Source organism: Rhea pennata, chromosome Z (genome assembly GCF_028389875.1).
Source record: "Rhea pennata isolate bPtePen1 chromosome Z, bPtePen1.pri, whole genome shotgun sequence".
In the NCBI taxonomy this organism is placed as follows: Eukaryota; Metazoa; Chordata; class Aves; order Rheiformes; family Rheidae; genus Rhea; species Rhea pennata.
The window spans coordinates 34,506,311-34,520,139 of record NC_084702.1 but is presented as its reverse complement, the minus strand read 5'-3'; positions in this window follow the sequence as shown (position 1 = coordinate 34,520,139).

The following is a 13,829-nucleotide window of genomic DNA, read 5'->3' as shown; positions in this document are numbered from 1 at the left end:
AAAACAAAGGAGACAGAAGTTATATGAAAAGTTATATGAAGGAGATGCTGATGTGTACAATTTAGCTCAGAATTCATGTCTTGTAAAAATACCCTTTCTTAATACGTAAAACTATTAAACATACTTCTAATATTTTTCCACTGTCCATATAAGTACCTTTTGTTCACTTACAAACAACAGCAACACAAAAATCAACTTTATGTAGCCAGACAAACCCAACACTGTTGCATTTCATTCATACTGGAGAACTTAAAAAAAAAAAAAAAAAAAGAAGAAGAAGAAGAAGAAGCCAACCTATTACTGAAAACAATGTATTATCCAGGCTGCTCTTATTTTCTAAATCAGGAGGTGACATCTTTTTGGCCACTGCAGATCACTTCATGACGGCAAGAAGGACAGACACATCCCCTAACATCTCCACCGAATTGAATGACCAATGATGTAACCAAAATACCAGCATTTCTGAATATGTGCTGGATGCAAGATAACCCACACAACTGTGACAGCCACACTGTGAAGAAACAGACATCTTCTCAGTGGCACACAGTGACAGGGCAAGAGGCAATCAACAAAAATTGAAATGCAGGAAATTTAATTTCAACATAAGAAAATATCTTTTCACTGTGAGGGTGGTTGAACCCTGGAACAAGTTCCCAGAGAGTTTGTGGTGTCTCCATCCTTGGAGACATTCAAAACCTGATGGGACACAGTCCTGGGCAACCTGCTTTTGTTGACCCTGCTTTGTGCAGGGAGGTTGGACTGGACAATCTCCAAAGGCCCCTTCCAACCTCTCAGACTCTGTGACTCTGCTCTGTGATTCTTATTCTTAAGCCTCAGGATAGGACTTACAGCACTCACAATGCATGCAACGGGAATAAGGGTTGGCAGCTTACCAGAAAGAAAGTGGTAGAAAACAGATTGCTTTACAAGTCTGAAAATCCTGCCCTCCCCCCCCCCCCCCAAAAAAAAAAAAAAAAAAAAAAAAAAAAAAAAAAGTCAGGGTGGAGGCCAAGGACCAGTGAATGTTCTGGTAGGCCAAAACTTTGAAATCTTTCTCTGCGCCCAAGTGAAAAGAAACATAGCAAAAAATGATGAAAATATACTGCACTTCTATGAAGTTTAACAGTCCAAAGTTATTCTCACATGCGAAAAGAGATGCTCTTTTTAACTAGACAAGGGATCTTGATATTCTACTTCCTTGACCTAACAGTCATTTACATCATTCACGCTAAGTGTGGAAGTGGATCCAAAAGGCTGCCTAATCAAAACAGCACTTTTTTATACAAACTTTTCCCAAAAGGCTAAGTCGTTTCCTATTCAAAAGGACTTAAGTTGATACTACAGAGATACCAAAGATAAGAATTTGTCCCAGGATTTACACAGATTCAGTTATGCAATTTTTTTCCAAATTTCTTTAAGTCTAACATTATGGTCAGCATTTACTTAATAATAATATGATTCTACTTGAAACTTTCCTGTTAGTTTTACACACAACTCCTGTTAGTATGGAGTTTAAAAAATATAGTAGGATTTAAATGGAGAGTATTTGGTAAGCAGTGTCACACAATGTGGCGGAGAAGGGATGAAGTTATACATCTCTGAATTGTCCTCCCAGTGCAAAGAGAGAGTTACAGGTCTAGCTGAAATGAAATTCTAAAAAGCTTAGAAAATCTCTGCTTGTAAATGTTAGATAAAATGTACGTGCACAGATGTTTTTAATACCATGTAGACTTCAGGAATAAAAGGCACTCCACAGAGACGTGAGGTAGGTAAAAGAAACTCAACAAAAGTAGGGTTTTTTGAGCAGAAAACACATATGTTGCTTTATTTTTTCTGTATTTTTTTCTTCAAATGACAGAATACTTTTAAGTGGTCCTCTTAAGCATGACAGAATACTTCTGAGTAGCCTTTCATAAGTGATAAGTGAAACTCCTGTCAAGTTGCCCTTTATATTGTAGCTGTAATTTTCCCAAAATGTCTAGTTAAAGGGTTCTTCACAGGCTTAACTTTACAAAGAAGTAATGCTATTTTATATGTGCATAAAACTGCTCAATACATGAGCAATCACAGGATGATGCCTAAGTCACTAACAAGTTTCCTATAACAAATTCAATTTTGATATCTCTCTGCAATTCTACAATGTATTTTATTTTAGAACTAAGTATTAAATTTAGAAATAATATTTAAAGTTTTTTTCTGAAATAATATATATTTTATATAACAAAAACACTGCATGGTTTAGCTGTTGATTCTAATTATCTGAAAATCAGCATTCAAGCTGGCTTGAAGAATAGCAAAGGTTGATGCTTTTCTGCTGTTAATATGGGCTTGAAAAATACATATACATGCACACAATTATTTACTGAAAAAAAATTCTTATTGAGACAGAGCAGATACAAGAAATGTATTTTGAAAAACTGAAGTATTCAAGATTCAACCAATATTACAGTAAAGCACAGAGATTCACAGTAAAAAAGGTCCTTACACAACCTCAGTGTAAGTGTCCAAAGCACTATCCATCTCTTCATAGAATCACAGAATCAGTAAGGTTGGAAGGGACCTCTGGAGATCACCTAGTCCAACCTCCCTGCTCAGCAGGGTCACCTAGAGCATGTCAGACAGGGTTGCATCCAGGCAGGCCTTGAAGATCTCCAGAGAAGGAGACTCCACAACCTCTCTGGGCAGCCTGGTCCAGGGCTCTGTCACTCTCACAGTGAAGAAATTCCCCCTCACGGTCAGGCAGAACTGCCTGTGCTTCAATTTCTGCCCATTGCCTCTTGTCCTGTCACATGGGACAACTGAAAAGAGTTTGTCCCCGTCCCCTTGACACCCTCCCTTCAGGTACTTGTACACACTGATAAGATCCCCCCTCAGTCTTCTCTTCCCCAGGCTGAAGAGGCCCAGCTCTCGCAGCCGTTCCTCATAGGGCAGGTGCTCCAGCCCTCTGATCATCTTCGTAGCTAGACTCTCTCCAGTAGCTCCATATCTCTCTTGTGCTGGGGAGCCCACAACAGGACACAGTACTCCAGATGAGGCCTCCCCAGTGCTGAGTAGAGGGGCAGGATCACCTCTCTCCACCTGCTGGCAACACTCTTCCTAATACACACCAGGAGACCATTGGCCTTCCTGGCCACAAGGGCACATTGCTGGCTCATGGTCAACTTGTCATCCACCAGCACTCCCAGGTCCTTCTCTGCAGAGCTTCTCTCCAGAAGGTCAGCCCCCAGCTTGTACTGGTGCCTAGGGTTATTTTCCCTAGGTGTAGGACTCCGCACTTGCCCTTGTTGTGCACACCTCATGAGGTTCCTCTCCACCCAGCCCTCCAGCCTGTCCAGGTCTCTCTGAATGGCAGCACAGCCCTCAGGTGTGTCAGCCACTCCTCCCAGCTTGGGATCATCAGCCACCTTGCTGAGGAGGCACTCTGTCCCCTCATCCAGGTCGCTGATGAAGTTGAACAGGATGGGACCCACTACTGAGCCGTGGGAGATGCCACTAGCCACAGGCCTCCAACTAGACTCCACGACACTGATGACGACCCCCTGAGCTCTGCCTTTCAGCCAGTTCTCAATCCACCTCTCTGTCCACTCATCTAACCCACACTTCTGGAGCTTCTCTAGGAGGATGTTATGGGAGACAGTGTCCAAAGCCTTGCTGAAGTCAAGGTACACAACGTCCACTGCTCTCCTCACATCTCCCCAGCCAGTCATTCCATCAGAGAAGGCTATCAGATTGGTTAAGCAGAATTTCCCTTTGGTGAATCCATGCTGACTCCTCCTGATCACCTTCTTTTCCTCCATATTCTTGGAGATGACATCCAGAATGAGCTGTTCCATCACCTTTGCAGGGATGGAGGTGAGGCTGACTGGCCTGTAGTTGCCTGGGTCCTCCTTCTTGCCTTTCTTAAAGACTGGAGTGACATTGGCTTTCTTCCAGGCCTCAGGCACCTCTACAGTTCTCCATGACTTTTATCTCTTCATTATCACTAACATATTTTTGTATTCCATCATGAAATCGTAATTCCTTTTAGCACATTTCTGGTATGAATAGCAAACTTCTACTTAAAACACTAGGAATACGTTCTGTAAAACCTACCTCCCACAAATGACATTGAGGCTACAGTTAAATGCAAACCTCTTCCACTCTTCTTGCCTATGCTTCAACAAAGAATGATTTATTCTCCTCTCACACTCATTGCTTTCTTAAGCAACTCTATCTCACATCAACTATTATATTGTATGTCATATACAAAATCTTCTTACACCATACTCATACCAGATAATAAGCAGAATTCAAAATATCTGTTCATGCAATAGCTGAGCATTCCCAGAGATTTATTTTACATCTATCTACCTCTTCTTAAGACTCTAGAAGCTTCCTGAGATGTTAAATATAAGAACTGCAGATCCCAACGTGCTGTCACAGTTTTTATCTGTAGACCTGCAGGACGTTGGTACCCTAGTTCTTTACTTTGCAGATCAGATGAAAGCATACACAGGCCCTCCATAGTGTTGGAGGAGGGCAAGGCTGTTTTCCTATTCTCTTTTACTTGCTTTGCAAACTGCTAGTTGACTTGCTTGAGAGAATTTCCACACAGGTCACAAAGCTGCAGGATTACCAAGGCTGCATAGCCAACATAGCACTGTTTGTGAATTCTGAAAACTTTACCTTTTATATTTTTCCGAGCTTTGAAGGAAATCCTCATTTTATTTATAAATCATAACATTCTAATTTTCTTTCTTTCTCTCTTCATCAAAACAAGTTGCATTTACAATCTTATCTGTCACTTACCTAAGAAAGAATCTGGAAAGAATTCTGAAATTCTGGCATTATTTATTAACTAAAAATTAAGAAAAGGTATTATTAGCACTTTCAAAGTACAACACATTCTGTGTAAAAGGCAGGAAAACCTGAAGATAGAATGGGAATGCTATACAGCAAATAACTATGTTTCCATTTCCTTTAGTACACAAAACATCAGATATGAGTAAATATAAATCAGAGCAGAGATTGACTCTGGCATGACAGATCTCAAAGGTCTAGGTAACCCATTAAATCACAATGAGCGAAAGCATTAGAGGTTCGGGTTCATGCATTTTCCTATTACTATACTTGTACAGGGATAATATCTTGTTCATTAAACCAAGAGCATTTCACAATCAGTGAGCACGAAATATTGGGGCATTCCTAGTCAAAGCTTTTCTGATCTTTTGAAATGCTATTCTGAATGTTTCTCCTGGGCTCTGCATCATTTCTTTGGTCTGTTTCCTGTAACAGCAAGGGGAAATTTCAACCTGAAAATCTTGCTGTTAACACAGCGAATCGATCTTTTACAGGACAGTGGAATTTGAGCAGGAAAGACAGCCTTTGTTTCACCTTTTACAGAACAGAAGATACTCAGCAAGTGGGTAAGGGACTCTCCATTTCTTTCACATCACTTCAAAGGGACGTTAGGGCCTAGAGCAATCACCGTGCAAACACGTAAGCAGTGCCATCGTACCTTAAAGCAGGTAAGAGGCGCCGAAGGAGCCAAGAGCAAGGCATGACAAGCTTCCCGAGAAAATGTCATTGCCGATAGCCCGTGTGCCCAAAGGTGCTGATTGCACACACTATTAATAGCAACAAGAGAAAAACAAGATAGCAGTGCTGTCTATCCATTTTAGATATCCTAACTGGAAATTTGCGCAGGGTGAACTTCTCGGAAAAAGCCGCCCGCGGAAGAGAGCGCGTGGGGGTGCCGGATGCACGCTGGCCGGTGAGCGGCAGCGTCCCCCGCGCTCCGCGGCCGCCGAGAGGCTGCAGCGGCGGCACAGCAGCTCGTGACTCAGCCTCGGAGCTACGGCGCTCTGCGGATTAGCAGCAACCGAGATCAAAGCGGGTTCACCGGCACGCACGGCGCTATCCGCGCGGCACTCCCAGAGCGGAGCCGCGCGTCAGTCACCCGTCTCGCTCGTGGAGGGGGTCGGAAGAGGGGCCGGAGGTCTGGCGGCGGTAGCTAATCTCCTCCTGGCTGAGCGTCAGCCCAGCGGCTTCACGCGGCGCGAGCAGAGGAGTACACTGGAAACCGTAACGATGCTTCCAATTAGCACGGCTCCAGTTAATGCCAAGGAGCCCGCCCAACACGTCCCCAACCGTACAAAAACACTGCAGCATCGTCAGCGCGTCCGCGTCCACGTCCACATCCTAAAAGGATTCTGAAAAACAAAGCCTCTGTGTGAACAGAGCTGCCTCGAGCACGTTATTTAGGAAACATCAGAGGAGTCTGCTTTGCCAGCTGGCTAACAGTCGGATTATAAAGTATACTAAGTAATACCAGATAGCCAGTGAACAGTCCAGTTCAAATAGGACTGGTTATATATAAAAATGAAGAAAATTAGCAGGACCAAGAAGGAATGAAATGCATAAACAGAGGAGGAAAAGCGAAAAAGATTTTAAAAGATAAAAATGTAAACTTTTTAACAATGATGGGGCTTTTTGGTCTCTTACGGAATTAAATAGAATAAAACAATTACGTTTATATACACTTTGGGGTTGAAGTAATATAATGGGTCTTAATGCAAATGTGAATCTCAGATAAATCCCTCGAGAACCAAATACTGAGTATCTCACTCAGGAAGGTAACTTCAAAGGTAATTTGGATTCCCTAATTTGACCAAACACATGCAACAGACAATGGTGCGAGTTAAGAAATTCTTGACAGCTTTTCATTGCAAGGATGGCCCTGGCAATGTCTATTGCTGTTTTCTGTCAACTGTTCTCTTTTTAGTCTGATTAAAGTAGCATTCCCTTCCCCATTTGAAGGCATCAATTGTGCCTTTTTCTAAAATCCTGATACGCTCAATGTATGAATGACAAAGAATACCGACTGCTTTTTAGGCTGGAAGAGAGGATGTTTTTGAACTGAATTCTCCTTGCTCATTATCCACCAACTGAATCTGCCTTCCCTAAACTAGATTACCGAACATTGCACCTTAACATTTATGCTACTCCAAAATATGCTCAAAACAAGGAATTTATGTGCCCACATCAAAATCTGTTTTCATGCACCACTCTGCCAACTCTGCCTACATACAGGCTGCTACTGCACAGCCATAAGTTTTGGACTTTCTAGCTTAAAATACCATTCAGCTAATATTTCTATCTTATTTTATGCAGAACATATTATTATTATTATATTAACACTTACTACTATACAGAACATCATTCACACATCATTAACTTCCAGAAATCCAAAACAGGCTCCTTGTCATTGGAATCCAAAAAAAAATAAGAATTAAATTTCTTTAATTTATTATTATTAATAAATTAAAATTAAAATTAAAGAATTATTAATTCTTTAAATTAAAAAATAAATGTCTAAGGCATTTCAAAGGGCAGGTATGCATTCATGGATTTGTAAAAGAGGACACTAATATTCTGAAAAACCCTGTATTTCTATACTTGCTGATTTGCAACAGAGCTGCGTAACAACAGGCACGGGCAAACTAAACTATTGCCTAAGTAGGGTTAGAGACTGCTCAAGGCACTTCCGTAAAAGTAACCCACCTCTATACCAACTTCAGCCTTCCTAGACTTTTGTCTTTGTCAGCACAGCTAGCCAACATATGCTGCACTCTACCTCCCACCTGCACAGCTAAATACAGAGAGCTTGGTTACAGCCGCTGCTGCCTCTACAGTCATGAGGAGGATCCAGGTGGATGAGACGAAGGTCCCTCCAGCAATGGAATTTGCTTTTCCCATCCTCCAGAGTGGCATCAGAAGAAGGAGGCCCGGTTTACAGCTCTCAGCTGCCTATTTGTCACAGATTCTTGTTTTGGGACAGATTTGGGGTTGCTTCGGTCCTCATCCTTGGACTGTCTCTAAAAGAATTGCCTTTTACATTGCTAAGAAGCCCTGAATCATCCCTAAAAAGTCGAAGTGGGTTGGAAGAGGGAACTGAGCAGTCATGTGGCTGCAACCCACCCAGTGAGCAAGGGTATTTTCACTGCGTTGAGTGCTGCTTGTGGAGGGGAGAAGGGCAAAAGAGGCCTTCTCTCAACCTCTCAAGCCTCTCAACGCTTTCTCTCCTGTCCAATACATCTGTATATTTTCTAAGTAGCTGCCCTTTATGCAACTATTAACGTTATCCACAGTCAGCTGGTAAGTGGCTGGTGTAGAAAACTGCTTAAGTACAAAGTTACTCCTGTGAGCAATGCCAGCAGCCCCAAAGGCTACAGCGAAGCTATTCAGGTTGTAAAGATACTCCTGTGACTATTTTTCAGATGAAGGCCAGAGGTTGATTTCAAGTTTGATGCAGCAATGTTTTCACATGTATCTGCCACAGATTAGGGGCAGAAAAAAAAATCAAATCAGCAGAACTCAGTTAAAAAGTACCAACATTTTCATATCGCCATGTAAGTATCTTTGCTCACAACACACACATAAACATATACAGATTTACACTATCTTTGTAGAGACTTAAAACTTCCTTTTTTTTAACCAAACAAAACTCTTCTCATAATGGCAGTTTGTTTTGTTAATGTAATGGACTCCCATAGCAAAAAGAAGAAGGCTGCCACGTTCATGATCACCTTATTCCTAAAGCTGAAAGGAAAACTCTGCCTCAGATGAAAACAAATGGCTGTGAGATCAAGATTCAGCCCAGCGCAAGGCTACTTCAGCTGCACAGATAATTACAGGCTGTGCGAGATTCGCACACGGTTGCTATCAGAGGAATTATGCTCTCTTTACCAGCAGAGAAGCACATGGGCAGATATTATTGTTATGGCTTTCATTACTTGCGCATTCTTTCTAAAGAGTAAGTTCATCCTGCAACGCTCCCAGCATAACAAAGGAAAAGCTGCTGCCTCTTATCCTATTAAATTCTCCTCCAACCTGCTATTATCACTACAATATTATTTTATGCTTCTGTAATACATTTTCGAATCCCAAAACACTTTAAAAGATGAACGCAAACTCTGCACAAGGCAAAATCACACATGCTGGAAACATTTCTGGGGAAAGCGTAGACACTCCAAGAAGAGGTCAGCATGAGGAAATGAAAACCATCAAAAAAGTAGGCAAAAATCAAGAAGGAAGAGCATAATTCTCCAAACAAACAAGAATAAATCAGTCGGTCTTTTACAACTGCGTGGAGGTTAAACAATTTTTACAAGAAACGGGGGGTCATCCTGGGCACACAGAAGTCTGTGAACTCCACTGGGGTTAAAATTTTACTCAGCAGTGACAAACTGCTTGTCCTTTTCACGGGAACGGACCAACGGTATCACTGTTGGAAGTACTTCATTCCCAATCGGCAGTATTGGTTCAGCGCTGATCCAGACTCCTTGCCTTCACCTTCTTTTGCATTACTAAGCCATGCCTCTTCCACGAGCTCTGCCACACAGGTATTTCAATAACTCAGTGAGTCAATCTGAGCTGATCTAATCATTATCAGGCCATACACGAAGGTCTTTTTCAACAGCAAATCGCTCCAGCCTGCTCTAAGGGCCATCTGCAGGGTTAGTCGTACATTGCAGGCTGGTTCCTGTGGCAGCACGTCTGCAGATAAATAAGCGTTCGTTCTTTGCTGTATTTCTTACCAGTTGTTTGAACTGCATTTAGCCCTGAGAGCAATAATCATGCCAGAACAGTCAGAAATACTTAACAAATAGCCTATGAATATTTGAAGCAATTAATCTTTCTGTTCTTGTTCATGAGCTCTTCTGGGAGAAAGGCAGGCTTTCTGTTATTTTGTCCAAGCTTTTTAAGTCGTTATTTGTTAGGGATTTTGTAAAATTGCCTTTTGTAACTGTAAAATATCATTTTGAATGTAGATCATAAGTGCAGTTTACTAATATTGACTGTTGCATGCAAGGGGAAGGGCTGAAATCAGGATACTCTTTGTAGCTCCAGTATTAGGCATCTAAGAGGAGAAAAAAAGAAATGCAATTGTGACTTGAAAAGCTCCTTAACTCTATGTATTGAACTGAATGAAGATCTGCCATAGCATTTGGAAAGCATATTGCATTTTGTTTTTTTCTCTGCAAAAACACTGAAAGGGTTTTCTGCTTAAAAAAAATTAATCTCAGGCAGACTTCTCTGTGTGCCTATTTTCTTAGTCAAATTTGTTTGAAGCAATTCAGTGGTGCAGTTCATGGTCTATTGGGGGAAAAAAATCCATTCAGTTGCTTAAGCTTCTTTGCATTAGTAAAGAGAAACATTTCTTAATGGCGAGATTCCCTGATGATTGCTTCCCCTCCTTTTCACAGAACTGGACTATGCCTGCACACAAATACCACCCAAGCAACTACAGGCCTTGTTTTCTAAGGAAAATGATATTAGGGGAGTATTTAAAAGTACCATTAACTCCTTTTGATCTGGCAGCCAATGAGAAAGAGAGATCATAGTACCATGTGATCAAAACAGTCTTCAACAGGCCACCTGAAATTGTCCCACTGGAGCTAGCAAAGCCAGTGTTGCCCTCACGGTTAATGGAGAAGCATGCTGGAGTCCCATTCACGAGAAACAGAGGAATCTCCGAGGAAACCAGTTCTAGTAACAAGCAGGGGGAGGAAGAAATTTTTGTTTAATAGATGCCGCACACGTAAAATCCCATTTCAGTTTTGTACCACTTCAGAAAGCAGAGCTCTGCTTCTGAAAGTTTTGAGACCTGCCATGCAGGACCTTCTTTAATGCTTGTATTTCTTCACCAGCGTGCAAAAAGCGGAATCACCCTTGCAAGGGCACACTGGCACCGGCTGAGTACAGGAGCATGATCCCCCTCTCTTTCTTTCCTGGTGTTGACAGCAACTTTTTCCAATACTGATTTGAAAACCTGACTGTTCTTTGACTTCCCAAAGTCCCTTTCAGCAACATGTATCTGTTTACAGGAAGCAGATGATGATTTGTGGCTTTTTTCAGAAGTTAAATACGTTTCCTTTTATTCTTTCAGGGTCTTGCACTGAAGAGACATCTCTGAGACGTATCTGCTTTCTAAGTCAACCAGAAACAACATATGCTGGTCAGATCAGATACTTTCCAGCAAAACTGTAGAGGCAATTTACTCTCACTTATGTATCATTATGATCATATCTCACTGCTGTATCATTACCACCTATGGAGAAGTGCAAGTTTGAAAGTGTCAGTAGCAGCTCTATTACCTAGCAAGTGGTCACTAAGAGAGTCCCAGAGATGTTTTTCATGCTGAACCTTGCACAAAACCAGCATTTTCTAGTCATTTTCAAGAAAAGTCCTGAGTGATAGATACTTCCAGGAGGCCACTGAATTTCCAATCATACAGGGAACATTACTGCCTTGACAGATGCACTGTTAGCATCTGCAGTCAAAACCGGACTATACCTACTACTCTTTCTTGAGCTATTTCAGACACTCCAACCTTCAGTTACTCTCAGCTGCATCTCCCTAGTGTCCGAAGATAACCCACACAAAAATGCTCTGAGTAGAAAATTTAAAAGAAAATGGAGTGCACATGGATGACAGTGAAGACGTCGTTTTCTTATAAGTTCATCTCCAGATCCAAGGGTCCCTGACTTCAAAGCTGTGCTTCTCTCCTGAAAGATAGTAAGAAAGGTATTTAGATCTGCTTTCCAACTCCTTGTAGGGGCCTGCACACAGGTTTTTGGAGTGGGCTCTCAACATTTTTGGCACACAGGTTGATTCAGCATCTGATTATGGGTATCCAGCATATTAGACCCTCTGTGCTTCCCAGCTCTAGGACAAGAGAGCAGGGTGAGACAGGATAAATGTGGTTAGTAAGCAGAGTGATGTTTTGTAAGGAATTAAGAGTAAGGTGTGAAAGATAAGGCTGGAAGTAGATAGGTCCCAAGCTAGTTTGGGAAGTTAGTTATACTTTTTAGTATAAAGCTAGGGAGGCTGTTGGGACCATGTGGTTGGGACTCTTTTATAATGAAGTCAGGAGAGTAAAATTTGTTGCTTGACTGACAGCTTGTTTTTTTCTCAAATCATACACTGTTGACTTTTGCAGAATACAAATTCAATGTAGTCTTGGTTTTCCTTACAATTTATTATTGAATTTCAGCAACATTTGGCATTAGAATTTTACTGTGAATGAGTAGTTGCAAAGGAAACAAGAAGATGGAAGAATATTTCTTTGATGAGCCAGAGTCCTTCAACATTCAAGTTACAAAAAGTGAGGTTTCAGACACTGTTAAAAACTTTCTCTTTTTTATTTCCAGTATTACATGAAAATATAATTCTATTTTCCATTTCATAGTTGTTACAGGGAGCAAGGAGAAAAAGAGAGGAAAAAGAATAGTGTTTCAATACAACATTGTTATTTAAATAGGTAATAAACATACCTTTTCCTGTTTTAGCATTATCTCACTAAAAATAGTTATTTTAAAAAATAAGTCTCTCTGGTTGTTTGAATCAACTTTTTAAAGACAGCAAACTGAAAAAAATAGAAGAAACAATAATATTGTCCTGGAGATTTCAAATGAAGGTATCAGAGGCAAGAGAATGTTCTCTTGCCTCTAACGTAATGTAAGCTGGACATGAATTGACCATGAATTCCCATATAACTGGGGATTCTCATAATGTCTTTCACATGTAATAACAAGAGAAATCAATTCTTGGGTATACAGCTGAAAAATAGGTTGATGAAGCTTCTTTATTTGAAAATAAATTGTCAAATCATATGAAAACATTGTCTGTAAACAAGGAAAAAATAGTAAAAGGATAAAAACAGGATCCTTTTTTCCCTCCCTACTATAATTAGATGAAACTATGAATATAAATAAAATCACTGTTCTCCTTGAATATGCAAGATTTGAATAAGATGGCACTTGTGTTCTTATTTTGCAAAATTCAGGCAGAACATACAAAATATGATCATCAAGAAAGAGGATGAACTTCACCTTTTAACAGAGTAAAATGGCAAAAGCTTACTTAAGCATTTACAGATGGATCTTTGTGTTCAGACTGGAAAACGTGGCATCTGATCGATAAAAGTTAGCCCCGATACTTTGCCGCTCCCTGCATCAATCGTCAACATGTGTTGTATTCCAAAAACATCTGAGAATCACCAGTCTGTGAAGGCAAGACACACAATAGTGTGTCTGTCATCTCGGCATGATAGAGAAACCACTGCGAGTCATAATTATTTTCTTATTATAAACAGGGAGCAACCATAGAAATGTTTTCTGCATCTAAATATGAGAAGGCTTGTTCAGGGGAAAGATCAGACTTGTCTCTTTCAACTTCATTCTGAGGTAAATATCCTTCTGTGAAATTTTCATTCTGAATTTTATGATTGCTTTATGGAACACTTGTGCTTGTCAAAATTAGCCTATATGGCTGATATTTTCATTCATCTTAAAGTGCTGAACTATTTTACAGGATTCAAGGACCATGCTTTTTAATGCTCCCAATAAAACTAAGGCATGTGAAAAAGCTTTGGTTCATAACAAAAGGTTTAGAAAAAGAAAACACTTGATGTTGCTCAAACTCTGAAATTTTTCTCTTAAAAATGAATTGAAAGTAGAGCCTGATTTCATTACTGACTTTAGTATCTCTAAAACTATTTCATTCTTCTTCTTAAAGTATGAACTGTGGCTAATGAAAACTGGATCATATACACACTTTCTTTGGAAGAAGGTGCTGAACCAGGTAACTTCGCAGCAAAGGAAAAAGAATCATTAATATCATCATGATACAGTGGAAGTTTTCCACTCGAATTCAAGCAGAGTACCATAAAGCAATTTTTGACTGGGCTGGGGAGTTGAATATACCCCAATTTGGATTAAACACACATTTTTATGTCATCCAGCACAAAATCTCTCTGCAAGGCTGTCTTCTGTATTTTGTTGGTT